We start from the raw sequence: 17,447 nt of genomic DNA on the forward strand, positions 1-17,447 counted from the left end.
TCATAATACTTTGACATCTATTGCATTATCTCCCTAAAGAAAATGCTTTGGTGTAGATGAAGAGTTGCCTCTCTTGCTGACAACAAGGATCCTTCAGGTTGAGAAACTTTAAAATTCACTTTCAAGAGCTGTATCAAGGCTAGTTAAAGTGCTGTAGAAGTACCACTGTAACCATTTAGTCCATACAAGTAATAACTTAAAGGACAAATCTTTGCCATCTCATTATCCTCTAGACACATATATTCTCTACTCCTGGCTCAGGTAGTAGAAGTACCTTGTCCTGGACAATTTTGGGTGCATACTGGGGTCTAGAAGAATTGTGAGAGCTGAAGAAATCTCATCATCTCCTGTACCAGATTCTTTTCTCTAAGGGTTACAGCCAGCACTTTGCCATTGCTAGGACCAAAGGCTCTGTCTGTGTCTTAGTAAATACAAGATTATATAGATCCTCAGCTAAACTAGAGGGTAGGTTTGATGCTTTGAGGGGCTTCACATGGTTTTGGTTTTGGTTTTTTCTGGGTTTTTTGTTTGTTTGGGTTTTTGGGGTTTTTTTTTGGTTTTTTTTTTGTTTTTTGAAAGCTTCCTGCAGAGTCTGGGTATGGGCTTTAGTATGATACTGGTTGCACAGTGAAGAAATAATGCTCTGGCATGTGTTTTTAAGTACCCAAGTAGTTTCTTAATTTTAAAGTGCAGAGAATGTATTTTTCTTTCACATCTGGATTGTGACTGCAGTTGACAAAATAGTGTTTCTAAGGTATAAGCAACAGTAACTTGCTGATATTAGGATAAGAAAAGGAAAATAGTTACAATTTTGTACTAACTTTATTCTAACATTACAGTTGCTTGGATAAGAATCAGTTTCCCCTTAAAAATGGGAATGGTATTCATTCTAGGATAGCTGGCAACCATCCTTCACTGGTAAATCCATTATGGGATTGTTACTGGTGGGAGTTGGAAGATTCAACAAGTACTGTGCTGCTAAACTAAACTTTTTTAGGAACAGAAACTCAGGATATTAAACATTAGAGAGTGGATCAAATTAGTCTATCAGTAGATTCCCTCCAGACAAAATGTAAGAAAATTTTGTGCAATTTAATTTATTGTCATATCTCTCTGTCTTGCAGCTCTTTTCAGTGGAGGAATGGGTTAAAATCCTTTCTCAGATGGTGGGTAGGGAACTTGAAGTCATATTCTCTCTATTTTTTTTCTATAGCCTGTGGTAGCACCGAGGAATGTCATCGTGTGGTTCACAGCTTATCTCCACAGGCAGTTTTGTTGACCCAAATGAGGGAGTGGGGCATGTGAATGAATAAGAAGTCTTAAGCTAATAGCACCTTTTCTCCACAATGTGATCTGTAGGTTTTTGTTTAGAGTGAATTAATTGTTTAAAGTGGAATGGGGTGGTCCTTCATGAAATTACCTGAATAGAACCTCTGTGGAAAAAAATACCTCTCTGGAGATAATTGCAGCGTGACTGCATTAGTCACTGACTTTCATCAGTGGTGACTGAGAGAGCTGAATCATTTTGATAACTGAAGGCTCTTTTTCTATTTATAAATAAACTTGTATCAATGAATATTATTAGAGGATGACTGAAAGTTGTTTAAACCCATGAGTCCTTTCAAATTATAAGAAAGAAATGTAAACATATTTTCCAAATAACAGTCTTAACTATGGAATTTTAGTTACTTTCTTCATGCATCATCCAGATGTATCACCCAGTACCTCAGATTCATTTTTTTTCCCTTAGCTGGAGGTGTAGAGCTAATAGGCAAAGATTTGCAAGTAAGTTCCTTACTTATTTGAAATGATATATTATAGTTGCTGTTAGTGAGCACTAGAGGGCTCCTTAGACTAAAGCAAAAGAATACCACGTCATGTTTATCATTGAGGATATGTCTGAGGCATTTTGGTACCGTGAATTAAATAATCAAAACCACTGTTTTCATTAGAATAGCATAATGCTTCCCTTTTCAACAAAAAAAATAAATCAATGTCTTTGAAAGGAGAGGAGTTTAACCTGTTGTTACATAGCAAGTGTTTGAATTTCTGAGAAACATTGCCTTTATATGTAGGCATCCCACTGGTTTCAATTTTTATCCATATTTTTGATTAGCAATCAAGATCTTTTTCATCTTCCCTTCCCAAGTGGTTTATTTTAAGATAACTTATCTTATGTGCATGGTTTATATTTTTTTCTGCTTGTCTGTCCACCTTTAAATGTCTTTCTTTACATGGTGGTTAGTTTATAATAGCCCCTATATTATGAAGCCCAAGTCTGCCTTGCAGTCTAATAAACGTGATTGCTGTATGCTGACGTGAATGTAAAATGTCGCTATGCTTCTTTGGAAGTGTTTTTCAAACACTTTGAACTTGCTTTTCAAAAAAGGACGAAACATTATATGTTTCATGAGTGTAAAAAATGATTCTTAGCTGGTCTGAATTTCTAGTGCAGCCTGAAAAGGCTTTGCCATCTTACACTGGCTGATATGTAGACTGGGTGTATTTATTCCAGTGTTAGTTGATGCCATTTGTGGGGAGAGGAGGAGCTATAAAACCTACTCTATGCTGATGGGAAAAAAAATCATCATAAAAGAAGACCACTCTATAAACTGTAGGGGAACAGTGGTCTTGGTTTACACAGTCTTTGTAGTTAGATATATATTTTTATATATCTTCTTGATTTTTCCTTGTATAGTCGTTCTTGTGCATAATTTGTTTGAGTGTGTTTCAAGAACACTGTGGTGTTGCAGAAGGTAATTGATATTAGAGAAAGGGAGAGACATTAAAAATTGAATTAGTTATTATGGTACCCAATTTACATCACTCTAGGTAGCATAATTTTTTATTGTCAGAGGGAAGCCTGAAATTATGAAACAAAATTAGTATGACTGTGCTTTCAAATGTAAAGCTTTTACATAGACACAAATGTACACTTGTTTCAAGTGTAGAGTTTGTAGAGAACAATGAGTAGGCTGCTTATTTAGAAAAATAAAGGGCATTATTTTTCCCAATAGCAAGTCAATCATCAAAGCAGCAAATGAGACTTTAAATAAAAGTTGGGAGATATTTTATTTGTGGGACCAATGTTCTAGAAGCCAGTGGAGATTTTTCTGTCTTAAATAGTGTTTGCAGCAGCAGGGTAATTTTACTTGAGACACTTTCTTTGTCTGTCAAACATTCCCCACTTTCTTGTCTTTTCCTGGCCCTGATGTACTGTTTCCAGTTACAGGTATATGCAACTTATTTTTAGCCCTTGGTGGTGGTGTTCTGTACAAAACACTCTGCCTCCAAGTGAAATTTTTGGAAGTAAAGAAATGTAATGATGTAGTGGGCCCAAGAGCAGATCTATTTGAACTGTTTCAAGATCAGAGTGGTCTATTCCCATCTGGATTTTCTTTTAGTTTCCTGAGACTTGGTGACTCAAAATATCCATTGTTCAAAAGGGGGCTATGAATTTACAAGCAGGAATCTTTCCTAGTCAGAAAAGATTCTTACTGATGTTGAGTGAAGTGGTAACTGACCAGAACAACTTGCAAAGAGAGCAAGGAAAGAACATTGTGGTCCATTTTATAATTTTTTCTCCTCCGAGTCCTATCAAGCTCACTTAATTGCTCTTACATGCTAGAAGCTCTTGAGGGAAATGGGAGAAAGAGAGTATTTGGAGAATGGTATGTAAGAGTGATGGAGGTGGAATTGGGGTGCTTTGCCTGCCAGTGGAAAAGATGGGGAAAGAAGATACAGTGTTGAAAAGCAATAGGCTGAGGGATCTGCTGTACTGAGGTCAGACTGTGAGGAGGAGTGGGGAAGATTAGGGGGAAAGGAGGCAAAGAAAACCTGCTACAAGCACAAATCATCCCTGACTGCTCCTAAACATTCTACCCCTCTCAGAACCCTCTAACTCGTTGCTGGTACCCACTCCCTAGGGACATTTGGGAATCCCTCCAGACCTCCTTCATGTCCTCACCCTTTCTACACTGCAGTCCAAGAACTTCCCCAACAACCATAACTCCACTCCTATCACCTCTGCCCTACCCATACCCCTGCTCTGCTGCTGTTTCCTGATATTGCTGGCATGACAATGTGGACAGCCTCTTCTCACCCTTGGGGCAGTAGCATTTAGTTTTATTCATCTTGCTGAGGTGCCTTGAAGTGATTCCATGGAGGATAGCGTAGCTCTCTTTCTCCAAACACTGCTAATATTAGACCTAACAATTACCAGAATCAAAGTAATTTCAGTTTTGTTTGAGGATGAATGCACTGTCTGTATAGTTCAGTTTGCTGCACACAAAGTGAATTTGAGCTATGGACATCAGACTTCATTAAAATGTCTTCTGGACATTCTATGGCCAAAGATGTGTCCGGATGCTATATTTCTATTTTTCAGCACTGATGAAGCATGATGTGCATGGTGACTTAGATTAGAAGCTGACAGGCTTGGATCTGTCTCAGCTGCTGCTTCTAACTATCATAGAACCAAAATAGCATAAGCTAACACAGTTCATAGAGTTTGCAAAGCACACTTGCCTAGAGAAAATGCCAGCCAGGTATCAAATGCTTTGGCAATGAGAAGATGCCTTTGAGATAATCAGCAGTTTATCCCATAAGTGCAGTCTAAGATTTAAGGAGAACCTGTGTTGGCACTAAGCTTAATAGACTAAATGCTCAGGGAAAAGAACATAATGCATTTAAAAAATATTTCAGTCTTCTGTGTCATGGTTAGCTCTATTTGAGTAGGCTTTGTTTGAATAAAAAATAGAAAGTGAAATACTGTGATTCTGCTAATTTCCTAGCTCTACTAAATTTTTGCTAATGTGACTTAATATATACATATATGTAATTCCTACTTGAAAGAATATATTGTAATATTTTTAGCTTTTTTCAATTCTAGGTTTTAGGACAAGATTCAAATAATTTGCAAGAATTGCAGCACATCAGGAGGAAACTAAGTTGTGACAAATAGTCAGGAAAGATTAATGTATTTCACATTATTAGAAGATAAAGACTTATGTTTAAAAGAATCAAGTAATTCTAAAATGATAACTTGTCTGAGGACAGGATTCTTTGAAGGAGAATAATTTTGTTCTGTATTACATAAATTCTGAAGTAAAAACTTGCTGCAGACAGCATTTGACACTATTTCTGGTAAAAACATAAAAAAAATAAATGAAATTTATAATTTTGACATTTTGTAAATAAGTAATTATGCCAAGCCTAATCATAACAAAAAAAAAAAAAAAAAAAAAAAAAAAAAAGAATTAAAAGCACGTTTAGAACTCTGTCTTTCTGATGAAAGAAATTCTGTTGGGAATTTTAACAAATGTGGGGGCTGGGAATTTTAACAAATGTGGGTAATCCTCTTTCACATATAGTATTATTTGCCTCAATGCCTCTTTTAGTTTATAACAAGTTATATTAATATCATTCTCCAAAGGCATGGCTCTTGCTAGAGGAAAAGGTAATGTCTACCTGGATTGTAGAGAGGCAGTGAAAGAAAAGGAAGGGAAGAAAGTGAAATGTTAATGCTAGACCCTGACTTAGAAATACCCCAATAGAAAATGGTGATAATGGGGCCAAACCAATTCCCATTACTTTGTATACCACTAGGTGTGGGAATGCTGAAGAGGTCTATGGTTTTGATGAAGTTTATAAAACCCAAAGATATTTAGTAACCCATATAAGCAATATAATTAATGTTAATAGCTTTTCATATAAATGCAGCTTATTCATAATGTCAGAAGGTGGGTGTTGGCGACTGTTACCACAGCTAAATACATTCCTGTGATAGGTATGCAGATATATTTTTCTCTACCCATTATCTATAATTGATATTTCCCAGTTTTCAGCTGAGAAGTTAGCTGGAAGTGGGAAATTTTATGTGGGTGGTGGTAAAAAATAACCCTTTTTCCAATGCAAAGCATACAGACACAGTGTACCCATGACTATGTCCCTATCTTTCCACTTATGCTTTTTATTTCGTTTTCATGGGACTAAGCCTGTCCAAAGATTCACAAAGACAGGCTGGATCCTGTGGACTTCCCCAACTATCCATGTTTGTTTTGCCAAGAGTTCATACTTTTTCCAGTTGCACATTTCCTCCATAGAGCAAATTTTGCTTTAGAATCCATGACACAATTTAAAAATACACATACAAAAACTGACTGCTATTGAGATCTCTCATATAACACAGCAGCCAAAACCTTGCTAAATCTCTTGCTGATACAGCTCTGATATCTCACAGCTAGAGGAAACTGAACAGCTTGCCACAAGTCCTTGTTTTTTGAGGAATTGCATAGTGCATCCTCTTCTGTCATCCCAAGGCCTTTTTGTAGTTGGAAGATAGGACTGAGAACCTCAGTCTGAGGCAGCAGCACTGATCTTAGATAGCTTCTTATTGGCTTCAATAAAATGCATAAAACTTAATAACACTTACTGGGTATTTTCTCTCTTTGGCTTTGCTGTGCGAATAAATTCTCAGAAGCAGAAGTTGTGCAATGAAAATAATTATCTCAGGACATTTTGAAGGGTGAATTTTCTGGTAAGTCTGTCATGCTGATGTGTTCCCTGAAAAGAAGCACCAAGAAGCATCTCAGCAGCCTTTTCAAGAGACTAGATTTTCTGCTTTCATAGAAAACACAGTGTGTGCAACCACCCTATGTATCCCTTTGTCTGTCCATGTTCCTTCTAATGGTGTTAGCGCCCAACTTGTAGTTGTTCCTGCCAGGTTGGAGGAGACAGAGTTCAGGTCTAGCTTGTTATGTTCAGCTGCTGCTGGTCACCCATCAGTACAGATGCAGCACTAGGCTGGCAGGAGCTGGGAAGGAGGAAGGACGAGTGCAGTAACTCTAGGGAGGGGAAGGGCGTGGAGAGGAGGCAGTGAAGAAATGCTGTGGGGGAGCACTTGGGCAGAGATGTGTGTGATGGAGCAGTTCAGGTATTGTGCAAGATTGCTGTGAGGGAGCATAGGCAATACAGCTGTGTTGCACTGGAGGGCTCAGGCACTGCATTACACTGTGGGCACTAAATGTGGAACATGATTCTGTAGGAAACCAGGCTTCGTTAGTCCTGCTTTTCCCAGGGTGACTTACAGAACAGTAGGCATGCTTTGACATATGGCTGTATACCAGCAAAACTTTCTGTGAATGGCTGGAAGACTGAGTGCTTTCTTTTGTTCCAAAGACACATTTTCATTTCTACAGAAAATGGAATTATTGAGGGCCTGCTGAGGATAGAAAGCCTGTAATTTATCGGGGAACTGCACTGGTAGGCATATCTAATCTGCCTAATCCATTGCCATTAGCATTGAACAGACAAAATGTTGAAAGCATACCTAAGCCTGCTGGTGATACAAAAGCGCCTACAGCTAAATAGTTTTTTTTTTTGTTTCTTGAGATTTATAGCTCACATGTTTGCTATACAAAAAAATCCAAATCCAACTGAATAATATTACTGTAACTTAATTAAAGCTTTCTATTGACAGTATAAATCATGAGGACAAAACTAGAGTCCTTTTTTGTGCCTTTAGAATATTGATATAAAAATAGATATTTTTGTGTTAATATTTCTTCACAATAGTTTAAAAGAATGCAGAGGCAGTAGCTCTACTGAGATCTTTAAAATTGAGACTGGCATATAGTTGCATCAAAAGGGAAATTCAAGCTCACAGTTTTGGAGGGGATGGAATAATCTTTGGTCCTTGTATGCAACTCCTCTTCTGATTCCCACTGAATTATTTCACAAGGATACTTTTTTCCTAACATTCGCAAATGTGATTGTTTAACAACATTATCCCACACATTGTAATGCAGAGCAAAATAAAAAGGCAGAAAGAGAAGTGAATAAAGCTTAGTGAGCAAGCTATGGTCAGTGTGGAAAAATAACCAAAAAGCTAAAGTGTAGTTTATTGTAGTTTGGTGCACTGTTTGGTGCTCTGGATCTGAAAGGCATTTATCCTGCAAGTGAGCCACTGGCAGCACTACTAACTTCCTCCTTCAGCAGCATCTGTCTGATTTCAGTTAACAAAGATCCTCATGAACCTGTTTGGTGTAGTCTGATGAGATAATGTGTTAAATCCTGTTATAGCTGGTCCTAAATGCACTTCTTTTCAGACATTATTCATCTTTTACACAGTAGTGTGTTTTTCTTCAGCTTGCTAATGCCAGACACTATCCAGTTATCACAGCTCTTAATTTGCATTCTCTCTTTAATGTTTTCTGTGATTTTTTTACTGCAGTAGCTTTGACTAAGTAGTCTTCTATTTTATTGACTATTCTCCTTTTAAGCTAGGGTAAATAATAACTATGACCTGCGTTTTGAAATGTTCAGTATTTATTTTGTTCCTGAAGAACCACTGAATAACTGGTCAGAGCTGGTTTTCAGGTGACCTCATAGCCATGTTCATTTAGCACTTTGCTCAGCAGCTCTTTGAAGGAGATAGCGTACAGAAGCAGAGGGCTTTTATCACCATAGTTTTTACCTCTTGGAAACCTTATTGGAAATTCACACACAGTCCTAGTATGCATTAGTGGTTTTGCCTTTTGCAGAAGTTGAAAAGCTCATTAGATACCATCAGGTTTGTTTTGTGCATGATATTAAGACAAATAATGCAACTGTATGATCAAAATACTTGACTAAAGGTTGTCCAACACTTCAAATGTTGGTAACATGCTCTGTGAACCTTTTGAACTTCAGGCCAGACCCCTCTGTCAGTAATTTCTTATTTTACTGTAGTTTTACCTAACATGGAGCAATTCTCCTGAGAGGAAGTCTACAAATGTAGCACGGCCCAGAAGAGGCTGCATAGCTGCAGGAAGCACAAATCGGCCACTACTGTTTTCTTGTAGTAGGTGTCAATATCGGGGAAGGGACTGAGAAACAGATGTATATAAAAAAGAGGAGAGCTTGTTCAGTTGGGTCAGGCTGGCAAAATGGATTAATTGTTCTCACTTGGAAGTAGAGGTGGAAATGGAGGAGGAGCTCTGGAGCCCATATGTTTCTCAAAGGCAAAAATCTTTCCCGGTGTCTAAAATCACGGCAAGGTAATGCTCAAGAATTATCTGAGATTCAGGGGAGCAGAGTACTGCTCTGCACATGCTTTATGAGTTTCAATTACTGTGCCAGACAGTATTGAGTCGTATTGAATCTGCCACTTGACTGGAAGCAGGCTTGACAAAGACAGCATTCATGATAATTAAATGGTCAAACGGACTTTGAAAAGAGAAACATGTCTAGCTAAGGACTGGGATAGTTGATCCCTTGCTGACTGTCATCAGGGCTTGGAACTTTGTATCGGAGAAAAGGCAAAGCTTTGTGTGGCACCGCAAGGGGGCTGAGTCAGGGGATCACCTGTCTGCCTGGCTACTGCCAACCCCAGAGACAGACAGACAAACAGGAGCTTTCTAGAGCCTGGTCTCTGCATTCTTCTATGTCTGTTTTTCAGGAAGCTAATCCACACAGATCTATTCTTCCAGAGTGGTCTGTGGAGTGCTCCCTGATTTCATGGCATTTAAACATTCTGCTTTGTTTCCATCTCCTAACTAAGAGCTAATCCCTCCTAGAATAGTTTCCTTGTATCATTTTTCAGGACAATCAGTTTCTGGGGCTCCAATTACAAATGCCAGGGAAAGTTTGTCTCAGTTGTGCGTGTCAGCAAAATGTCTTCTTTTATTAAGGTGACTCCCATTGTGGAGGAAGGCTACAAGGCAAAACACAGACTCTGCCAGAAACACCTCCGCTTCTGAGGTGTTGGCAATATTTGTGTCATGATGAAGTAATTGGAGCACCCTACTGATTACTAAAACAGGTTCTTCCCAGACCTGTCTGAAACAGTGAGGATTTTTGAGGGGGAGGGGGCAGGTGGAGAGGGGGTTGGTAGATGACCTAGGAAAAGCTGAAAAGGGGGGAAATCTCCCAGGAATTATTCACTTAATTCCATGAAGAGACTGTCAGGTTTGTGATAAAATGTTTGAGATAACTGATGGATGAGTGCTTCATGGGGCTCTTAAGTCTGGAACAGTGTCCTGGCCAATGGATAAAATCTTGAAAAAGTTTGTTGTTGTTTTAGGGATTTTTTTTTTTTTTTTTAAGTGACAAAATGACCAATTCTGGAAACAGTGAAAGGAAATATGTGGTTTTGTTGTGAGTGTTTTTCAGGCATTAGGTGTTACCATCAAACATCCTGTGGTGCTGGCTGTGGCTGTTCAGCTGTTTGCTCAGTCCTTGCACCAGCCTGTAGCTTGCACTGAGAACCCTCTCTCCCACAGCCTTCCAGCAGGGAGGATTGCTGGTTCTCCTTTCTACCTTTCTAGTCCTTCACTACTCACTGTTACTCCCTTGTCTTCTGCCATCGATGTCATCCTTCCTTGTGTTGTTAGGAATTTTTATGTGGGCCCATCTATAAAAAAAAGCACCTTGCCTTATTATTCGTAAGGGAAACATCTCTTCTTTCAGCTTCTTAGTTTCCTCTATGACTTGTACCAGTGGCTAGCCAACAGTGATGACTAGTTAATGCTGGTCAAGAACTGCAGCTGTTTATTTTCTTGATGAGGAGGAAAGGAGGCTGAAGAAGAAATGTCAGATGTTCAGACTGATTTCACTGTGTACAAAGGTATCTTGTATCTTCTTCCTGTCACATTCTTCCTGCCTTGATTTTTGTGTTATTTCACAACTCTTCTTCTGGTTCCCTCTCACTGCAACTCAGACTGTGAATTCTGTGACAGTGTGTTTGGGTGATGCCTTGCCAGGGGACTGCAGTCTGAAGTAGGGTACAGAAAACCTCTAACATAAAAAGTATAGATACCAGGCTACTTTATTGTATCACAAAGTATAGCCTCTTATCATTACTTTTAAAAGTAGAAATATTAGCAGTTAGGAATTGTCAAATAGGTGTTACCTGAAGGAGTTGCCTACTGATAATCCTATGCACACATTAATAACAAACATTAAAATGTCATGGTCATTCACTTACATTTGCAGTAGCACAGGAACCCAAATGTAAATACTAGAAGAAAAATTGTTTGTCCAACACATTTCACAAGAAGGCCTTTAAGGCAAAAACAAGATCAAGCACACTGGAGCATATTATATATTTCTACAGATAAAAAAAAAATCATAAGCTAGTGCCATATTCACAGTGGGATATTTGGGATTTTGCTTACTTATGGAAGTAACTATTCTGAGGAACAGGTGAAGAGATTTTAGACTTTTAGAGTAGATTCAGACAGGTTTCAGACAGGTAGTGCAGGAAGTTTTAGAAACTGTCTGCCAAACATTTTGTGTGGCTGAGATAACAAGATAGAAAGAGCATGAGTCAAAGGGGAAGGTGGGAGGAAGAATACAGGAGGAGATTCAGAAATGAGAGGTATCAGTGGCCTCTTGGCTCCTCTGCAGGCATTTTGTATTTATTTTGTATTAGCACCTAGTATTTTGGCAGGTAGAATGTATATGGCATTTATGTCTTCTACCTTAGTTTGGCAAGATTGATGGTAACACATGTAGACACTTTGTATTGTTTGAATGATCATTTGTATTGTCTTCCAAACAAATATACTTCATCAGATCAGTGATGTTCGCTAGAAAACTTATTTTTATAGGGACTAACTTTTCATCTTTTAATTAATTCTGGATTTCCCTTTGAAAATCTGTGTTTCACTGCTTTGCTCTTGAATGCAAGACAGTTAACAGTCTGTAACAAAGCATACAGAACAGCTGAGGCATGTGTTGTATAGTTTGTATACAAGTAAGTAAGGTTGTGGAGTTTTTTTATGGTGTTAGAGGTGATAAAATTACTGTGCTTTTCCAAGGTCAGAGGGTATTTGTGGCAGAGCATAGAAAAGAAGAAGGAAAAATTCTAAACCTTTTATCTGTGCTCCAGGTGTTTTTTGTTAAAGAGCTGGAAAACCTATTTCAAAACTTCTGAAGTTAACTTCCAATGGTCAAAACCAGCATGTCAAATGAAAGTGTTTCCCCTTTACTTCCTACTGTGTATAATGAAACTGAAAGGCTGTACATAGCCACACACGTTTGAAGAGTACCCTGTAAACTGCCCTGACTTTTGCTATGATTTTGTGAAATGATCAGTCTAATCCTTAAAGGTTTGAGCTGATTTAAGTCTCCTGCTTAACTGAATTTCTTAGGGAAATAGAGCTCATGTGGATTACACTATTTGTCTGCTGATATGCTCAACAACTTTCTTAGCCATCGATATAAAAAGGCAGGCAGGACTCCCGTGTTGTACATTTTCTGGTACATCCAGTCAAAAAAACAGCATCACATACAGTGCTCACTAATCAGTGTGCATGTGGGGCAGTGCAGTTTATGACTGCTCCAGGGGCACTTTGGAAATGATACCAGGGAACTAGGGTTATTCTTTTACTAGTGTTAAAGCACATAAATCATTAGAAACCAAGCTTTGTCAGTTTTGCTGCTCAGCCATTTCTTCACATATGAGTTTGGAGCATAAAATCTGCCAAGTTAATAAACCTCCATTCCTGGGGAGAACCATGGTTTGCAATGCCTTCTGAGGGAAGAAAATATTTTACTCACTGACTGTTTTTCAGCAACAAGCTGGAAACACTTGTACAAGTGTTCATTATTTTAAATTCATAAGCTTTTTGGAATCTTTTTACAATAGAAAAAATAAAGTTTTTGGCCATGGATGGTATTGAAAGCAGAGATCTTGATTGTTGGTTTAGGGGTGCTTTAATGTGAGAGGATCTTAAACCTTTATACAGTGTCACTAGCAGACTTTGTGTGGTCTAGACAGAGTGATGGATGGGCCTTGTGGCCCATAATAGTATTGAAACTCAAAACATCTTGGTATGTGGAGTGTTGCACATTTGAGTTATCACTATAAGATAAACAAATTATTGCACACTCGTTGCCATTTAAAGGAGGCTGGAGAACCTTCTCTGGAAAGACAATCAAAGAATGAATGCACATTATTGGAATTTTTCCTTCATAATCACTATCTTCATTCCTGTCATACTCTGCTTTGTTTAGTGGAAATTAACTGCAGCAGAATATCCAGAGAACATCCGACTTCCTGTAAAATATTAATTTTATTTATTCTTCCTACGTACTTTTCAGTTCTCTCCTTCCTAGTCCTACTGACAACAAAAGAAATTACACAAAAGATCCACTGTTGGCTTTATGCAAAATATTGCATCAAAATAATGATTCATTGGGAAAAGATTTCACACAGTAAACACACTCACAAATACCCACACAGGTCACAAAACAAAAATGTTATCAGTAAGGACAAATGAAGTTGTTATTTTAGTTTTTGAACAGTCTTGATTCATATTTCCTGTCATTTTCCTTGGGGAAAGAGAAACAATTATCCTTAAATAAACAATTTAACAGAACTGCCAGAAATTCTTCAAATCCTTAAACCAGTATTATCAGGAATAAATCCTGAAATAAGCTATGCTCTCCTGCTGTCCAAATTCGATTTCCACATACAAGTTTTAGTGCTACACCTCACATAACAATCTGATATTATTTTTAACCCAAAGGCAAGAAGCCATTGTTGTAAATCCTGTTTCTGTGACATAGTGTGATGATCACCATATTTCAAGAAGATCTCAGGTGAGGTTTCTTTGTTCTTACCAAGTTGTGCTGTATAATTACTCTGAGGTTTGCTCAGTAGGAAGCAGCCTATTTGTTCCAGTTTTGTCAGCCCAGAGAGCTGCTTCGTGCTGCTTTCCCAGCTGAAGCCTGTGGCAACTTGCTCCCTGGGACGCCCAGAGCCTGGTGAGATGTTTGTGATCACCAGCAGGGGTGCTGGGGATGCTACATATCTGGATTGTGACACTGAGTTTGTTCTCTGCAAGGCTATAGGGAAGTCCTGTTTGTCATGTTTTTGTTTATGTTGTTCAAAAAGCCATGAAGATATACAAAGCTAAAAGGTCTTAGTGCTTTTTCATGCAATGTTCAAAATATTCTGTAGGAGTGTGTGATTCTTCTTCCCTTTCACTGGCTTTTTTTTTCAGTATAGGAAATGTACTCTGTTCATGAACCAAACCCAGAAAGACTGGAGAGTGTTATGCTCAGTCTCTTCATGCTGCTAATTTAATATACAGGAGAGTTAATGGTTTCCCTGCCTTTGACCTGTGTGAGATTCATGAGTATTTTGGATTGAAGGGACCCATCTAGTACAACTCCCCTGCAATGGGCAGGGACATCTGGATGAGATCTCTCAGAGCCACATCTGACCTGACCTAGAATATTTGCAGGAATGGGGCATCCACCACCTTGCTAGGCAATGTCTTCCAGTGTTTTACCACCGCTAGTTCCTAATATTTAATTTAAACTTCTCAGTTTAAAGCCATTTCCCCTTGACTGGTCACTACTCGCCTTTGTAAAAAGTTTCTCCCTAGCTCCTGTGTAAGTCCCTGGAAAGTGCTGTAAGGTCTCCCTGGACCTCTTCTCCAGGCTGAACAACCTCAACTCTCTCAGCTGGTCTTCGTAGGAGGTGTGCTCCAGCCCTCTGATCATCTTTGTTGTGCTCCTCTGAACTCACTCCAGAATGTCCACGGCCTTCTTGTGTGTGGGACCCAAGAGGGGTGAGCATCACTCCAGGTGAGGTCTCATGAGAGCAGAGATGGGGAGAATCCCTTCCCTCACACTGCTGGTTCCTGTTATGCAGCCCTGCATACAATTGGCTTTCTGGGCTGCAAGTGTTCATTGCTGGGTCATGTCCAGCCTCTCATCCACCAATCCTTATGTGTTAAATTCTTCCTTAAACTTCATGTTCCCTCACACCCCCTTGGCAGATTTCAAGATCCTGGAAGTTTCTTCCCATCTGCCTTCTGCAGGTGGGATCTGACCTAGCTTTGCTCATTTGGTAAGTGAGAGAGGTGTCAGGATTTCTTACTTGCAAGTAGGCCAGTTGTTTCTCCTTTTGTCTAATGTCACTTTCTCTTATTCCACAATGCAGTGTTTCCATTCCCTGTGATTTAGGATATTGTTTTTCCCAAGATATATAAATTGCAAGCATGTAGAGAGTATGTAAAGATAATGTAATGAAAAATGTAGTTTATAAAAATTTACTCACAGAGGTCATTGAACAGATTTCTTTACCTTGTAAGACAGAACTCATGGGCACTAAAAATTCAGAGTTCCCACTTCAAAGCTTTGTTTATATTGTATAATGCAAAGTAATTCTCTGTGGAAACAGATTTATTTATGCATTTTGCCCCAACTGTGTTTTGTCATATGCCAGGAAATATATATACATGTATAAAATCAAAACTTGGAGGAAATACTTGATCTGTTTAAATTTCTCCGTGATGAGTATAGGGCAGTTAGGTGGAGCCAGGGGCTTTTCAAAGATGAAGTCAAGCTTAACAAAAAGATGAGTTCACTTGTAATTTCTTCAATGACCGCAGATAGTACTGAAGCAGAAAACTATTTGCTTGGATTTTAGCAGTGTTTGGAAAACCAAAGGTTTTGGTATGTCTCCTGCCCTCCTGCCCCTGATGAGTCTTGTAAAACTCAGGTTTCTTTTCCTAGAGATTCTCTCTGCCCAGCTAGGTAACCCTAATTTTATAAGAATCTTAAACAAATTACTAGGTTAAAAGCACCTATTTTTAATGAAGTTACCTGGCAGATGATTGCAACAGATACAAAAATAAAGATTAAGTAAACCCTTCCCAAATTATTTCAGTGCAACTGAATAAATCCTTATGTCACTTGCAACAAGCAAGGAATGCGCTTGGTTTTGAGCTCCCACTATCCTCATTTTGGGATTGTTGAATTTAACAACTGCTTGCTAGCTGGTGCGTGTTAAAGGTGTCCTTTCAAGGAGATTGTTGTAATTGCTGTCTGCTCTACTCTGAGCAGAGGAGAGAAAAAAGTTTTATCACTATCCTAACGAGAATGTGAAGCAATCTTGGATTTTGTTACTACAGCTGCATTGTGATAAGAATGCCACCAGCAAACAGTTGCACATGTTTTAACATATTGCTGCTTCTCATCTGGGAAGTGGTACTGTGTTCTTGTTGGATGCTGCCATTGCAAAAGTGGCCAGGCTAAAGCAGCAGGGAGAAGACAGGATCACTCAAACAGCCCTGCTGTGGTGCACTGAGAGGCTGAAATCCTTAGAAACTATTAGTTGTGTTATCTGATCACGTGATTGAATTCCATTGAGAAAAACGTGGATCTGGACAAACCTTTTCATATTTGGTCTCATCATAAATAGGTGAGATTTAAATTCTGGTAGGGAAAGGAGACTGTAGAAAGATTGAAATGGCATGGAGACCCTTCCTGGAATAAGGAGAGGGATGCTGGGAGAGAGGGACAAGTTCTTGGTTTTCCCCTATGGGTATTCTTCAGCTCCATTAGTTCCCTGCATAGCCAGTCCATTGGAGTAACTCCTCTCCAATCCCTCTTGGAAACTATTTCTCACCCTAAATAAACCAAAGTGTGTGTGTCATACTTAAATGCTAAAGAAAAGTTATGACTCAAAGGTGTATGTTAACTCCACACCTTGGTCCTTTCAGCCAGGTATCAGTGAAAGTCCTCTTGTTGGCTTTCATAGCCATAACATTAAGTGTCTCAGCTCTGTCTCATCTCTGACCTGCCCACCCTTGACTTCAGAAGTTAGTTAAATCAACAAGGTCTGGGCTGAAATGTATTATTAGGTGCCCTCTGCCACCTCCCCTCCGAATTCTACCTGTCTTATAAACCTGTAGATAGAGTCTCATCAGGCTAAGGCAAAGCCATCACCTAGGAGACTGATTTGGGTTGGAAGGAATAAAGCTGTCTCTTAATATTTCCAAAAAAGCAGTTAAGAGCTTGAGGCAGGACAGGAAACACAGTAGAATCAGAGACATGAAAACAGTGCACATTTTTATCTCATGACAAGGACAGGTTGATGACCTCTTCTGTTATAAAGTTCCTGTGTTAGCTGCCAGGATGGTTTTCCCCTCTCCATTTTTAAACTGATGGTGATTCTGATGTCTGAAATCACTGCAATTCCAAGTACATTACTAAAACACTTTGTTAATATCAACAGAATGTGTCATTTTGGGCACATAATCAAAAGGAAAAAAAAAAAAATCTGTGCATGATTGAAAGTCTGTGCCATGCTCTGAAGTTAACTATTAAGCACAGTTAATAGAAAACAAATTAATGTATCTGAGCGTTGTTATCCCCATGAAATCTTTATATACTCTTGTTAAAAATGTGTGCTAACTTTAAGAGAAGGCAGGAGAAGAGGACAGCTTCAGTGTCTCCTCTTTCATGTATATTTAGTATGGTTCCTTCAATGCTGCTTTATAAATTACTCTTTTTATAGCTAGAGTCTCACCTGTTATCTGATGCTCATAAGAACTGAGCAGCTCCACTTCTGTATGTATAACACATGAAGATCAGAGCAAAGCAAGTTGTTTGGTTTATTTTTTATCATCAGTTCTTGAGGCAGTCCTGGGTGAGGGGGCTACATG

At 38.8% G+C, this 17,447-nt stretch overlaps 1 protein-coding gene across 1 annotated transcript in view; it reads left to right on the top strand.

The window, feature by feature from the left end:
- The window catches only part of RNF144B (ring finger protein 144B), an 80,789-nt gene that overhangs the window by 4,707 nt on the left and 58,635 nt on the right, over positions 1-17,447 (top strand). The gene's annotated exons all lie outside the window — the stretch shown is intronic.

This window comes from Lonchura striata, chromosome 2 (assembly GCF_050655825.1).
Source record: "Lonchura striata isolate lonStrDom1 chromosome 2, ASM5065582v1, whole genome shotgun sequence".
Classification (NCBI taxonomy): Eukaryota; Metazoa; Chordata; class Aves; order Passeriformes; family Estrildidae; genus Lonchura; species Lonchura striata.